Here is a 15,672-nt window from a genome sequence, read left to right as displayed (position 1 = left end):
CACTTGAAAAGTAAGGAGATTCAGGATAAAAGATTAAGCACTAAAACAAAATATAAATCTATATGGTTATATAAGCTTCAAATCATTTATATAAATACCCAAAATATATGAACGTTAATCTATATATATCTCAACTACGTGTTCATGCTAGTGCCTTGGTATATACATACATATAAACATACAAAGATGCGTACAAATATGATGATAAGTTAGTTTCGAACGCACAGTACTTTACCCAATGTTTCGGCTGTTCTAACGTCGTCTCTGAGTTCGGAAATAAATTATAATCTTCTTTCTATCTTAACATACACATTTATGTATATAAATATATATTCTCATATATTTGTATATATATATATATATATATATATATATATATATATATATATATATATATATATATATATATATATATATACATATATATATATATATATATATATATATATATATATATATATATATATATATATATATATATACTTATATATATATACATATTTATATATATATATATATATATATATATATATATATATATATATATATATATATATATATATATATATACACACATATATATATATATATATATATATATATATATATATATATATATATATATATATATATATATATATATATATATATATATATATACAGCTATATATATATTTATATTTATATGCATACCTATTATTTACATCATATAGACATATCTGTCTACCAACCTCTATATATCTTGTATAACTATCTATCTTACATACTAAATATATTTGTGCACATATATATATAAATACAGACACACACACACTCACCCCCCCACACACATATATATATGTATATATATATATATATATATATATATGTATATATATATATATATATATATATACCTATGCACACATATTTATATATATATACATATATACCTATACACACACACACATATATATATATATATATACATACACCTACACACACACACATATACACACACACACTAACACATACACATAACATTTTTTCTTCCTCGCGAGGAACACAAATAACTAAGTATAAATGTTTCATTTATTAAAATAAATGAAACATCTCTGACATTTTCTGCGTTCCATTATGTGGAAAGCAACGAAAAGAAGAATTACTCAAAACAACAACAAACGTCTGCAAACGTTTCCCATAATAACAGTCTTCTAAGGAATGGCGAAGAACATTTAATTATAGTTTAGTATTCAGTGTAATTTGTAATTCCACTCATATCGCAGTCGGACACAACAGCCACTCAACTACATTCACACACACACACACACACACACACACACACACACACACACACACACACACACACACACATGTATCTGTATATGCATGTATATCTGTAAATATATATATATATATATATATATATATATATATATATATGCACATGTATGTATATATGTATCTATGTATGTGTATATCTCTATGTATGAGGGCATATATGTGCATATATGTGTATGAATAAACATATGTTGGAATGTCAATAAAGAATCGAAAATTAATACAAATAAGACAAAAAAAGCAATACCGTTATTATTGTTTTAACACAATGGAGAATAGATTAGAAGTATGTTTGACGTTTCGTAATGAAACACTTCATCATAAGAGAAGGGTCAGAAAGTAAAAGAAAAGAAATATAGTATAACAAAATATGTCAAATATCGCAAAATTATTGCTACGGCTAATCTAGCTCCTAAATCCTTACTTTTTGACCATGAAGATACACGTAGATACTCCAGTGGTTCTCAGTGCATGTCATGTGTTTCTCTCGTTCCTCCACACCGCCTTTTGTGTTTTTATTTTAAGAAAATTGAGTGTGATTTCTGGCATATTTGACTACTATTTCCAGTAGGTTGAGGTTGCATGGATGTTGTTACCAGTGCCGTTGCTTAGATCCAGGAAAACCTGATCTCTTATCTTTCATCATTTACTTGTTCAGTTATTACACCGCGGCCATGATGGGGCACAGTCTTGAAGAATTTATAGCCAAATGTATCGACCCTAGTCATTTTTTGCATTAAGCCAGGTACTTGTTCTATCGAAACTCATTCGCGAACCGCTAGGTTACGAGGACATAAACACACTAACACCAGTTGTCAATCGGTGGAGGCGGGGGCAACACAGGCACACGTATATATATATGTATATATATATACCGGCTTCTTTCAGTTTCCAGCAGCCCGAAGCTATAGTAGAAGACAGTAGCCCGAGGTGCCACGCTGTGGGACTGGACCCGGAACCATGTGATTGGGAAACATGCTTATTACCACACGAACACGTCTGCACCTATGTAAGCAAATATTAAGTGGAACCTGAGCTACACATGAACATTCCATGTATTTAGCCTTATTAAAATGCGATGTTATCCAGTCCTTTTTAGTTTCGAATCTAATGATGTAAATGAATATCATCTGATTGCTATTTCTGTCAGGTAATTTCACCACATAGAGACATCCTCTGTTGTCGTTTGCTCTACATTTTTATTTGTATGGCGCGCAGACAATTGGATAAAATTATTCAATGATGCACTTGTAGATTTATGAAGATATCACATTGACAGCAGATCTAAGATGAATCTAGTTCCTGTTTTCCTTGATAAGCTAGTAACTGTAATCCTAAGACGCATCTACTGTTCCATGATAATAACTTACGACAGCTGTTTTATGATACACTGATAGATGTATGACAACTCTTTGGCACTAATGAGCTGTATGGCACTAATAGGCTATGAGGGCACTGCTCTAAGGCCAGATAACACAATGACAGCTGTTCTGAAACAGGTAGATAACTCTATGACAACAGCTTTCAGACATGCACTTAGCTCAGCTCTATGACTCTCTCATTTACAACACCTTCAAGACACGTCGATAGATCTGTAACAGTGTCTCTATGACAACAGTTCGCAGACACGCAGTTAGATAACAGCAGATTTATAACAGCAATTCTAAGTCTCACAGAGCGATCTATAAGAACAGTTCTAAAACGGGCAGCTCAGTGATAATAGCTATATGGTAAGAGCTGTGAAACAGACGAGTAGTTCTATAACAGATAATTCTGTTACACTCATTTCCATGGTAATAGTTCTATGAGACAACAATATGTGATGTTATTTCTGTCACACACAAGATTCAATGAAAATATGTTTTATGACATATATAACTCGACGGCATTAGTTCTATAGCACACAGATTTCTCTCTGACAACAATTATATAATGCAGACAATCCATTATGACATAGATACTGGTTTCAAATTTGGCACAATGCCAGCGATCTTAGTGGAGAGTTAAGTCGAATACATCGAGCCCAGTGTTCAAATCATATATATATATTGTCGACCCCGAAAGGATGCAATGCAAAGTAGACCTCGACGGAATCTTAGAATGGCTGTCAATATGTTATTGTCATAAATCTGAAAGTGCATCTCAATGCATGCTCTGGCTTTTCTCGGGGCATATATAGAAAACATTCTTCCCTGTAGAGGTTAACCGTAGACTATAAAAAAGGACTCAGAACAAAGATAAGGACGTAATGCCGCTAAGCATTTTGTCCAGCGTACTAACGATTCTTCAATCTCGCCACCTTCCACTGTGGCATAAATATTATGCAACAATAGTTGCATAGAAACATTTATGAGGCACAGATACAAGTAAGGAACTATGAGTGTAGTACTAAAACACGAATAACCCTGTCTAATTTTGGTACAAATCAGCAATTTTGAAGGGAAGGGCTGTCCGTTACATCTGACGTATTGCTTCACTAGTAAAGAAAGACAAGTGTAACCGAGAGATAGGCTATCTTTTACGTAAAACTAGCACTCGGATCATATGAGGTTTCGTCGCAAGTACAATCTGATATTTTTCTGTCAGATAACCAAATAATTACCTGGCTTTTAAATTCGTTTTCGCTTCACAAGCAATCATCCAAGATTCATAAACCTTTTGAATAGATTAGGTAAGGAAAAAAAAATACGAAGAGAAAATGGCATATTCAACATAGACAGGAAATAACAAGGATAATTTAGGGTTTAGTGCACTGTGCGTTTCAACGCGAACTTTTTAGCTACTCATAATGTATTCTTGGTTGGTTTGTCATTAAGAAAACATAAAATCGTTGTAAGATGCAAACATCAAACAATTGTATTTACAGGAGGAAAAAGTAATAATAATAATAATAATAATAATAATAATAATAATAATAATAATAATAATAATAATAGCAATAATAAAAAAAAAAGTTGAAAACTAATTAGTTAAGTTCTGAAATTGTTAGCGAAAATATGCTGTTTTTTTTTTCAGACAAGTTTATAAATTAGAGGAAATAAACAAAAAGGAAAAAAGAAAAAAAATCACTTAAAGCAAATGACAACGTTGGCAAATATTGCAGTAAACATAAATTTTGCTAGTGTTCGTTGTTATTGTAGTTGTTGTCTTCGCCTGTGGGCGCTTGAAATACGTTCATGATAAATGTAGTTGAAACTTCATGACATAGATCGGAACTTATTTTGTTTTTTCATTTTCTATGGAAGTACAGAAGTGTTGTGTTGTAGAAACAAAATCAGTATCGATTTTATTATTTTTTTTTCAGGCCAGTAATTGTGGCTGAACCTTGAAGCAACATCTATACTACTTCCGGTAGGTGGAGCTTGTGAACGGATTTAGTACAGAATTGATGTGAGTTGGAGTGCAATTTATGCCATTAGATACGTTAAATAAATGTGTTTTGTATCTAATTCCCGCTATTTCTGTTGGTTGGTGACAAACAGGATGTCATTTGAGCGCCTTATATTGTGATATCTGACAATCAGACAAGCTTGTAATATCAATCGGACCAATGAGGGAGCAGCTACCTCGAACTAGAAGTGAATGGTAACAATAGCGACAGTATTGTTTATATGTAGTCACTAATAAGCGGTTTCACTTTAAGAAGACAGGTAGCAGTTTTTAGAGAAGGAGAATCTCCCCCGAGAACTACGCTATGGGTACACGCGTCTGTGGAGCGCTCAGCCACTTCCACGTTAATTTTACGAGCAGGCTGTTCCGTTGATCGGATCAACTGGAACCCTCGTCGTCGTAACCAACGGAGCGCCAACCATATTTATTTACAGTTGCAAGATATTGTGTCTCTGCAGGAAACAGTATACTGTAATCACTGTTTTTCCTAAAACCTCTCCATATTTGTCTCAAACACACCGCTACATTAACAATAAAGCTATAGGTCATAAGATCATAGTTTTTTTTTTACGTACAACATAGTTGTAAAATTGGAGCGATTTCTCCAATTTCAGCTTCACCTCCCACAGAGCAGCAACACGGTTTTCCTTTCTGTACGATGTTCTAACATTCTTCACGTTCCTTCGAAGAAGTAACAAGGTGAATCTAAGTGTGTCTTGTGATCGGATTGACCTTTTAGATGTGTCGTTGTTTTCCTTCATCAAAAAGAACACCTAACTCAGAATTGTTGTTTTTTTTTCTTTCAACACACAGCAAGTTTGCTGATTAACCAATATTTCCACATGAAATGTAAGGACAAAGATCTCAGTTTTGGAACGAAAATGAAAACAAAAAAGAACAAACAAAAAGCAAACAAACATACAAAGAAAAAAAGCGTGAATATAAAATATAAAATGAAAATGAATAAAGATAAAATAATTGAAAGATATTAATCAACAATATAAAGTTTTTCCTTAAACACTAACCTCAACTTCAAATCTATGTTATCAAATTGATCTTCAATTGCTAATACGATATTTCAGAGATGTGTTTCATTCGTTCAGTCATCGCAGGTAAAGACTTTTCACCTGCCAAATTAATGTATATCTTATATTATAAACTTTAGAAGCTAGACAGACGCATTCATCTAAAATTAAACATTTTCAGATGGCATTTTAATCGTTTTATTCATTTATTAATTTGTCACCACCAGACATCGACGTTTTCATAAAAATGCCCACACATGGATCTATCTATCTATCTATCTATCTATCTATCTATATATCTATCTATCTATCTATCTATCTATCTACCTACCTACCTACCTACCTACCTACCTACCTACCTACCTAACTACCTACTTACCTACCTACCTATCTGTCTATCTGTCTATCTTCTTTCTTTTTGCCAGTCTGTCTACCTATCTATTAATGTATCTCTTTATATACATGGGAAAATACGTTTATGTGTGAGATCCTATGCATGTATATTTGCATCTTTGTCTGTCTGTCTGTCTGTCTGTCTGTCTGCCTCTCGGTCTCTCCGTCTTTCCCTCTCTATCTCTCTCTCTCTCAATGCACACAAACACACGTAGCTATATGAATGTGTGTGTCCGTATGTAGGCATGTATATATGTGGGAATGTCCAGCTGTCTAATTGTTGTTTATTTCGCAGTACAACACACACACGCGCGCGCACGCACACCCACCCACCCAAATACACACACAGTCACCATAATAGCTTATAGCTTAAATGGTTAAATACAATTTAGTTTAAACACAACGCAGTTTTATAAAAATTCATATACATATACATACATATACATATATATATATATATGTAGACGCTCTACATAAGCGACTAAATTTTGTTATATACATTTCAATTTGGTTTATATAAACTTGTGCGTATCTTACATACATACATATATACGTACATGCATATACACACATATATATATATTGATATGTATATTGCTATATATATATATATATATATATATATATATATATATATATATATATATATTACAATTAAATGGGTAAAGGTTTATCAATTTATTAATTTATTAATAAATTAACAATTAATAATTTGCAACTAGAATATCATACTGATGAGGAAATGGAGTGTTATCGCTCCTAAGCCAGAAACGCGTCTATGATTAACTTCGACTGTTTAGTTTTCGTTGTTTTTTCTTCTTGTTTTGCCTTTGCGAGTTACAAGTAATGCTATCTGTTGGAGTCTCAGCATTTTAGCTGCTATTTCTGAACTTCGGTGTGTGGTGAAGCAACTGTTGCTGATCCCTTAATTATGTTTATAAATATATATATATATATATATATATATATATATATATATATATATATATATATATATATATATATATATGCATGTACGTGTCTTTGCGTGTGCGTATGTATATAATTGAATGTTTTCGATATACATTTATGAAATTAAATATTGATATATACTGGCTTTATGTTTAATTAACTTTTGTACTTCATTACATTAGAATAAACATTACATGCAAAGTAGCCATAGAAGTATGTGCTGTTACAGAATAATAAATCTTAAAACCTCAGTGAAAATTAAATACCCAGGCACGAACCGAACACGTGTGTCCAGAGAATTTTCTGTATCCAGGGAAATTTCGGGCATTTTAGCAGAATATTTACACGCCTGTTTGAAGTGCGTATGTTTGTATGATTGTGACTACAAGAGTTCATCTTATTCGATGAATACAAATAGATATATGTAGATTGATTGATATATAGATAAAGACACAATTAGATAGATAGATACATAGATAGATACTTATTGAATCTGCGGTTTAAATGGCTGGCTGTTTTCGTTGACAGACGTCTATCTATCTATCTATCTATCTATCTATCACAACATATAATGCTTCCAAATCACATGGCTCTAGGGCCGAACAAATTCTTCTGAGTGGATTTGGTTGGCGGAAACAAACCACGTCGTATATACAGGGTTTTTAAAAGGTCTCTCTGCAGTAAGTATTCTATAACAAAATAAATATTTATAAGCTGGTATTAGACTACAAAAGAATATATTAGACTTTACAAGAATTTAGAAAACTTTATAAGAGTTGTTTAAATTGTCGTCTTTTATGTTCAATACATTGGTGACTCTTCTACACGTTTTGAAATATATTCAGGGAAAGAAATTTACTGCGGGGAGACGTTTTGAACCCCCCATATATAAATATATATATATGGGGGGGGGGGTTACATAGACAGACAGACAAACATAAAGACAGACAGATAGAGAGATGAATCGATAGATAGATAGTTAGACAGTCAGACAGACAGAAAGACAGATAGATATAGGTAGATTGATTGATAGATAGACAAACAAACAGTTAGATAGATAGATAGATATATATATAGATAGATAGATAGATAGATAGATAGATAGATAGATAGACAGACAGACAGTTAAATACACGGACAGACAGGCAGAAAAAGATAGACTGACAGATAGAGAGATAGTTGAATAGATAGATAGATAGATAAATAGATAGATAAATAGGTAGATAGATCTGTAATCAACGCCTCGACATGTTAACTAATTTTATTTCGTTCTAACACCTTGACGGCTTTATTAAATTAATTATTATGTTGCACTTGTGTACTTGTGATTTTTGTAATTTAACTTGGGTTGGTGACAGTAAAACAAAGAGGGAAGTGAGATACAGAGAGAGTGGGGGGAGATAGAAAGAGAGAGATAGAGTGACAGACAAACAGAGAGATACAAACAGAATCGACGAAAATGATGAAAAACTGATTGTTATGAACTAGACAGGAGTAATTAGTCGATACAACTGTGTAAAATTAGAAGAATTTGCTCGAAGCTTGGTGATGGCCGATAATTTCAACTGATATTTTTTAAAGTTGAAATTTGGTGCAAAGGAAAATGTAATTTTAGTTTGTAAACAGTTCATAATCCGGATATTATACTCAGGCAAGGTTGCATACGCATATATACGCAGTAATCAACAGAAGCGGTACAGGCTTACACGCACATGCGCTCTCCTCCCCGCTATATACTATATATATATATATATATATATATATATATACATACACTGGAAAATTAGCGAAAACACTGATGGGCTTATGGCTCGAGAAGGATCTTTGAACCTTATTTTTTATTGGTGGGTGAGAGAGAGAGAGAGAGAGAGAGAGAGAGAGAGAGAGAGAGAGAGAGAGAGAGAGAGAGAGAGAGAGAGAGAGAGAGAGAGAGAGAGAGAGAGAGAGAGAGAGAGAGAGAGAGAGAGAGAGAGAGAGAGAGAGAGAGAGATATTATGGTGAAGTACATGAGGGAATGAGAGAAAGCTATGTGTAATGGTATAAACTACTTTTGCATGTCCGGTGAGTTGATTAATAGAGCACAGTTCAGTACACACACGCACACACACACACACACACACACACACACACACACACACACACACACACACACACACATACACACAAACACATTGTATCATTGGGCATTCGATAATTGTCATCCACTAAGTTAATTGCTAGCAGTGGAATTATGCAAGATCACGAGAATCCAAGCCCAGACATTGGCACCATTTGTTATAAAACATGGAGGATGAAACGATTGGTTAACTGACGACCCCTGACATGAAGAATACGTCTTTGGAGAGATATTGATTTCTAGAAATTACAGATTACATTTATTTTCACGTTTGAGAAATTAACTCTAATCAACCATGACATCAATAAGGATCAGCTCCTTAAATATATACGAGTAATTCTGTTGTAGCCTTTCATAAACTGATCAGTTGGGTCGGAAGACATGTTAACCCTGGTGTTAGGATCGATTGGATTGTTTCTCTTAAGTTTGCAAGACACAGCAGGGCTTTGTTATGATGTAACAGAATTGCCTAATTCATAAAAGAGGGCGCTCAAGATTGCATTGCATAGTGTTAAATACCAAAACCTTTCATTGTCATCTGAATATTAATAGAAGGAACAGATAGGTCGATATCTATTGCAAAAGAGACTGTCTGATGAGTCTATGAATGATTTAGTCATGTCTCTTAGACATATAGCCAAATATCTGTTGCCACAAAAGCTTCGACAATCTGGCGATGACTTTAATGTTTCTTGTAGACATATTTCTTAGACATAGGCGAAGATGTGGGTGTAAGGTAAGAATTTTGCATGATTCCGAGTTCAGTCCTACTAGGCCTGTCTTCTGCTGGAGATAAGGGTCAACGAAAGCCTTGTTAGTGCATTTGATTGATGGAAACTGAAAGAATCTTACATCTATCTATCTATCTATCTATCTATCTATCTATCTATCTATCTATCTATCTATCTATCTATCTATCTGTCTGTCTGTCTGTCTGTCTGTCTATCTATCTATCCATTTTTATAAGAAAACCAGACAGAAACAACACTTTTGAGATATCCTACAAATCTTCCCTGTGCCACTCATAGAATGGATTCGGAGTATCTGCGCGACTTTCTTTTGCCCTTCCCTCATAAAACCTAGCATTTCTAAGTTTTTGTGCACATTTCATGGTACATAAGCTAATTTCATGGTACATAATTTCATGGTACATGTCATGGTACATAAGCTAATGTACCTTTGTTCATAGGTAGAAATGAGAAGTCATTGGCGGGGTATAATATATATATACACAGATAGATATATACGTATGTATAAATAGAGGCTGAGATAGATAGACAGATAGATGGATAGATAGACAGACAGAGGGATAGAGAGAAAGAGAGAGGGTGAAAAGGGGAGAGAGAAAGAGAGATAGATTGACTGTTCGTTATTTGCTCTGATATCTTGGAGGGTTTTTCACTATCGTATTTAACTTTGATGGCGTCGATGCCTTTGCAGTGGGTTTCCTTGCTGACGACAACTGAAAAAAAAAAACATGTGACATTACAGAGATTCACTACACAAACCCTTTTAATTCTAACGGTTGCACTTACTTTTTGACTGAAATCTCTTTCCAGATTCCCAGTTTGATTAGATTATTTTCATATTTCAGATATATATGTATGCATGTATGTATGTATTTATGTATGTATGCATTTATGTATGTATGTATTTATGTATGTATGTATTTATGTATAGACTTTTGTGTACTAGTATAGGCATGTATATATATCTTAGAGCTATTAAGTTAGTTGGAAAAGATCTGCTAGAAACTTTAAAAATAACCTGAGCATATATGGAAAAGTGATGGATGTGGCAACTTTCTTGACATCATAAGAAAAAGTAAACCAACAAGAACATATTATGCCCTTTAGAAAATCGTGACAATGCCAAAAAGCAAAACGAAACGAATTTTAAATAAATAAACAGATGAAAATGCTAAATAAATAAATACATTCATATAAAAGAAAAACATCAACAAAAATATATTTTAAAAAATCGAAAGAAAGTGAAGGAGAAAATTAAATAAAATGAAACTAGCGAAACGAACAAAGAATAAGATATGTTAGATGGAAGAATCAGTTTTTCACGTTTTGCATAAGGAACGAGGCAAGGTGAAAAGAAGAGTGAAAAAAATTCTTGGTTGATGTGGTTTGATGGTTGTGTTCTTGGTGAACTTGGTCTCTTCACTTGCAGTAGTTTTAATTGTTTGGTTTTTATGGTTGTGTTTGATTTTCTGTTTTCAAGTGATCCTACTTAACGCTTATATAGAGTTGCACTCATTCGTACGCATGCGCACGCTAGTAGGGGCGTGCGTAACCAGTAAACAAATATACGTGTACGTGCGTCTGTGGATGTATATATATGCGTGCATATGTGATCGTGTTTAAGTACACGTACTTATATATATATATATATATATATATATATATATATATATATATATATATATATATATATATATATATATATATATATATATATATATATAAATATATATATATATACGTGCATCGTAAAATAAGAAGCAAATATCCGTGTGCGTGTGTACATAGGTGTGTGTGTGTGTGCGTGTGTGCGTGTGCGTATATATATATCTGCACACACACACACATACACACATATATATATATATGTACATAAACATGCATATCTAAACGTACACATGTTTATATATACATGCATATATATATGTGTGTGTGTGCATGTGTGTGTATAGATGTATATACATGTGCTTGCATATGTATATATGTATAAATAAATCTCTCTCACCATATATATATATATATATATATATATATATATATATATATACACACACACATACACATACATATATGTATATCATGGATTCCTTTGTAGGTATATAATCTGTCATGTACGAGCTCTTCGCAAGAATAAAGGAGGTAGGTTCATGGCCTGTTATAGACGTTCGGGTTTCAGCCGAGAGTCGGTCTCATTTACAAACAAAATATCCTTGTACATGATTCTACCATATCCATAGCAACATAACTAAAGAAGCGTGAAGAAGTCACTCGAACCGCAAGGCTTATAGGATTGGACATAAGAAGCAATAATTCTCTCACCGAACAGTGTGTCATTGACAAAATGAAGGTTAGTATGAAAGGATGAAATCAAGTGATATTGCCAGGGGCGTATCCTTGAAACTGGGATAATATAAGGGCATCACTATTTCTATTATGAAACTAACCGGAATTTAATAATCTTTGTTGTCTTATTCTGAAGAATTTTGCAAACATGAATCTGTCATGTGGCGGGAATCGTTGCTTCCAACATTCCGGTAGCAGAACGCTCTTTGCCGAAGAAATAAATATGTCTTATTTATTGGGGTTTGTTTACAGTTCCCTTTGTTTGTAGGAGTTCAGTCCTGACAGAAGTAATCTATAAACAACGACATAGAGAAAGAAATTATATTGTTCTTGACACAAGTGTTGCATTCTTAGAATCGAAATTTCTAGATGTTCCGGTGTTATTTCGAGGTGTATTTGGTTGCTGTTTCATGCAGCATTGGAAAATGCCTTCATGTTTGTGAGAATTCTCCGAAATTTACGAGACTTTAAGAATCTAATGAATAGATTGATCGCAAACATATGAAACAATTCTGTACGGCATTTTCAATTTGTTTTGCTTTATGCATACATGGACAGCACCCCACTTCCCGAAAACGCATGCACGCACATGCATATAAACGCATACACACAAACATAGATACACATATATATTCATGAATACAAAGGTAGAATGAGGGATAAAGAGACACATATATATATATACACGATCCATTTTGATCGGAAATTTATTTTCTTCTTTTTTTCTCTCTATTTTTCTTTTTTTTCTCTCGAAAAGAAACGTTCTACATTGTATTTTGTCCCCTCTGTGTTCGGCCTTGTGTGGCTAATAAAGAATGTTATCTATCTATCTATCTTTCTAGATATCTTTCGATCGATCGATCTATCTATCTACCTATCTACCTCTGTTTATGTAAACACACATATACATGGGTCAACTAGGTGAAGGGTCCGTGGATATGTCATGCAATACTTGAATTACGGTTTTGAATTCTAGTCTCTGTTGTAGCAGCCGAACAGTCTTCATACACCAGTGTATTTGCGTACGAGTGAAATAAATTCTGCAGTTCCAAGAATAATCGGAAAGAGCTGGAGACTAGCACAATAAAGAACAGATTAAACAACAGAAAGCGACGGAACACTCTGATGTATAATTCATGGTTTACATAAATCAGGAATTTTCAGACTTGTCTTGCAGAGATCCGTTATCTCAGACGCATGTGGTACATAAAGAAAGAGAGAGAGAGAGAGAGAGAGAGAGAGAGAGAGAGAGAGAGAGAGAGAGAGAGAGAGGGAGAGAGAGAGAGATAGAGACAGAGATTTACATGCGCATTCCTTGTAATATATATTTTATTTAGAAAGGCGTCGAGCTGGCAAAACCGTTAGCACACCTTTTCAAAATGCTAAGGGCATTTCGTCGTCCTTACATTCAGAGTTCAAATTCCACCGAGGTTGACTTTGTCTTTCATAATTTTGTGGTCGATAAAAAAGTAACAGTCGAGCTCTGTGATTGATGAAATCGACTTATCCCCTACCTACGAAATTGCTGGTCTCGTGCCAAAATTTGAAAGCAATATATATTTTATTTAAAGGTGGACTTGTATGTACGCAAAAGTCTTTCAATTTGTCTCACCGTCTGACTCACTGCATCTTTCTTTCTGCCTATGTATCTATCTGTCTGTCCCTCTCTGTATATATGTATCCCTATACATGTGTGTATGTGTTTATATGTGAGCAAATTATATATATATATATATATATATATATATATATATATATATATATATATATATATATATATATATAAACCCAAATGCACATGCTTATGTATTACTCTGCGTCCATACACATTTAAGCACACGCACAGACCCAAGCTCACACACACACACATACACGTACAACTCTGATTGAAGTTGTAACTTATCAGAAATATTAAATTCCATACAATAATATTCAGCATGTATGCATTAGCTCACATTCTTAATTAAATTCTATTTCTTTTCTCCCTTCTGGTCTGGTCTGAACGCAACCCACATCATTAGTAATTTAAACTAAACGTAGATCTTTCTACAAAGGATACATTGAAATGTCTATCAAATATATGAAACGGCCTATTCAGGTTTTGATGTGTGCTTTCAATGTGTAGTCACGATTAATTTTAATAGACGATATATATATATTTAGAGATTCTATAAAATTATTATTCCATCTATAATACATGCAGCACGTGTGGTTTAGTGGCTATAACCTCTAAGTTCTATTATAAAAGGATCGATAGTTAAAACTAGTTGGGACTTATTTACGTGGTAGCTATTTCAGAAAACATGTTGTTGGGTCTTATTGAGTAGAACGCTATTTTAATCTCGTTCGATCTCATTCTGCTGCATTGCAATAATAATCGAACATTCTGTCTTGGTAATTTACCCCCACCACATTCCTTTATAATACAGATGTACAGCAAAGGTATTCATCTATTAAACAAAAGATAAACGCAAGATGAATATCTGTATGTTATTTGATGCTGGCAGGTATTTCTCCTGGCTCTCTATGTACTGGTTTCATATCCCAGTGAGGCTGTTTTTCTATTCCATCATTTCAGGAAGGAAGTGCACAATGGAAATCAAATATCTAAGTCGATTCGTGTCACACCTTGTTTTCTCTCCCTCTTTGTCTGTCTCTGTCTCCCTCCCTCCATTTCACCCTTTTCCCTCTCTTTTTTCCACTGTGTCTCTCTTTCTCTGACCCTCCACTCCTCTCGTTATCGATTACTTTGCACCCTCTAAAACAGTGATCTCCAAAGGGGTCACTATCGCACTTGAGGCTCCATATCAGATTTTGCTATTAAAATTTGTGCAAGAAACTTGTTATAATTCTGCAATACACAAAATATATTTTAACATTTGTGACTACAATTATATCTAATCGTAAATAAATAATAGGGTTTTATTTAAACATCAAATCTCTGTGAGATCCATTAGATTAAAATAGAAATCAAGGAGCTCCTTGGACAAAAAATAGTTGATCTCAAAAGTCAACAGGGACAGAATAGTAACTATCTGAGGAATCTTTTAAGGATAACGCGAGTGTTTATAAAGACATTTTACAGACATAGTGTGGAGGCGCAATGGCCCAGTGGTTAGGGCAGCCGATTCGCGGTAATAAGATCGCGGTTTCGATTCCCAGACCGGGCGTTGTGAGTGTTTATTGAGCGAAAACACCTAAAGCTCCACGAGGCTCCGGCAGGGGATGGTAGCGAACCCTGCTGTACTCTATCACCACAACTTTCTCTCAGTCTCACTTCCTGTTTCTGTTGTACCTTTAATTCAAAAGGTCAGCCTTGTCACACTGTGTCACGCTGAATATCCCCGAGAACTACGTTAAGGGTACACGTGTCTGTGGAGTGCTC

This window comes from Octopus bimaculoides, chromosome 22 (genome assembly GCF_046866305.1).
Source record: "Octopus bimaculoides isolate indiv1 chromosome 22, ASM4686630v1, whole genome shotgun sequence".
Classification (NCBI taxonomy): Eukaryota; Metazoa; Mollusca; class Cephalopoda; order Octopoda; family Octopodidae; genus Octopus; species Octopus bimaculoides.
Note: the sequence above shows the minus strand (reverse complement) of the source record.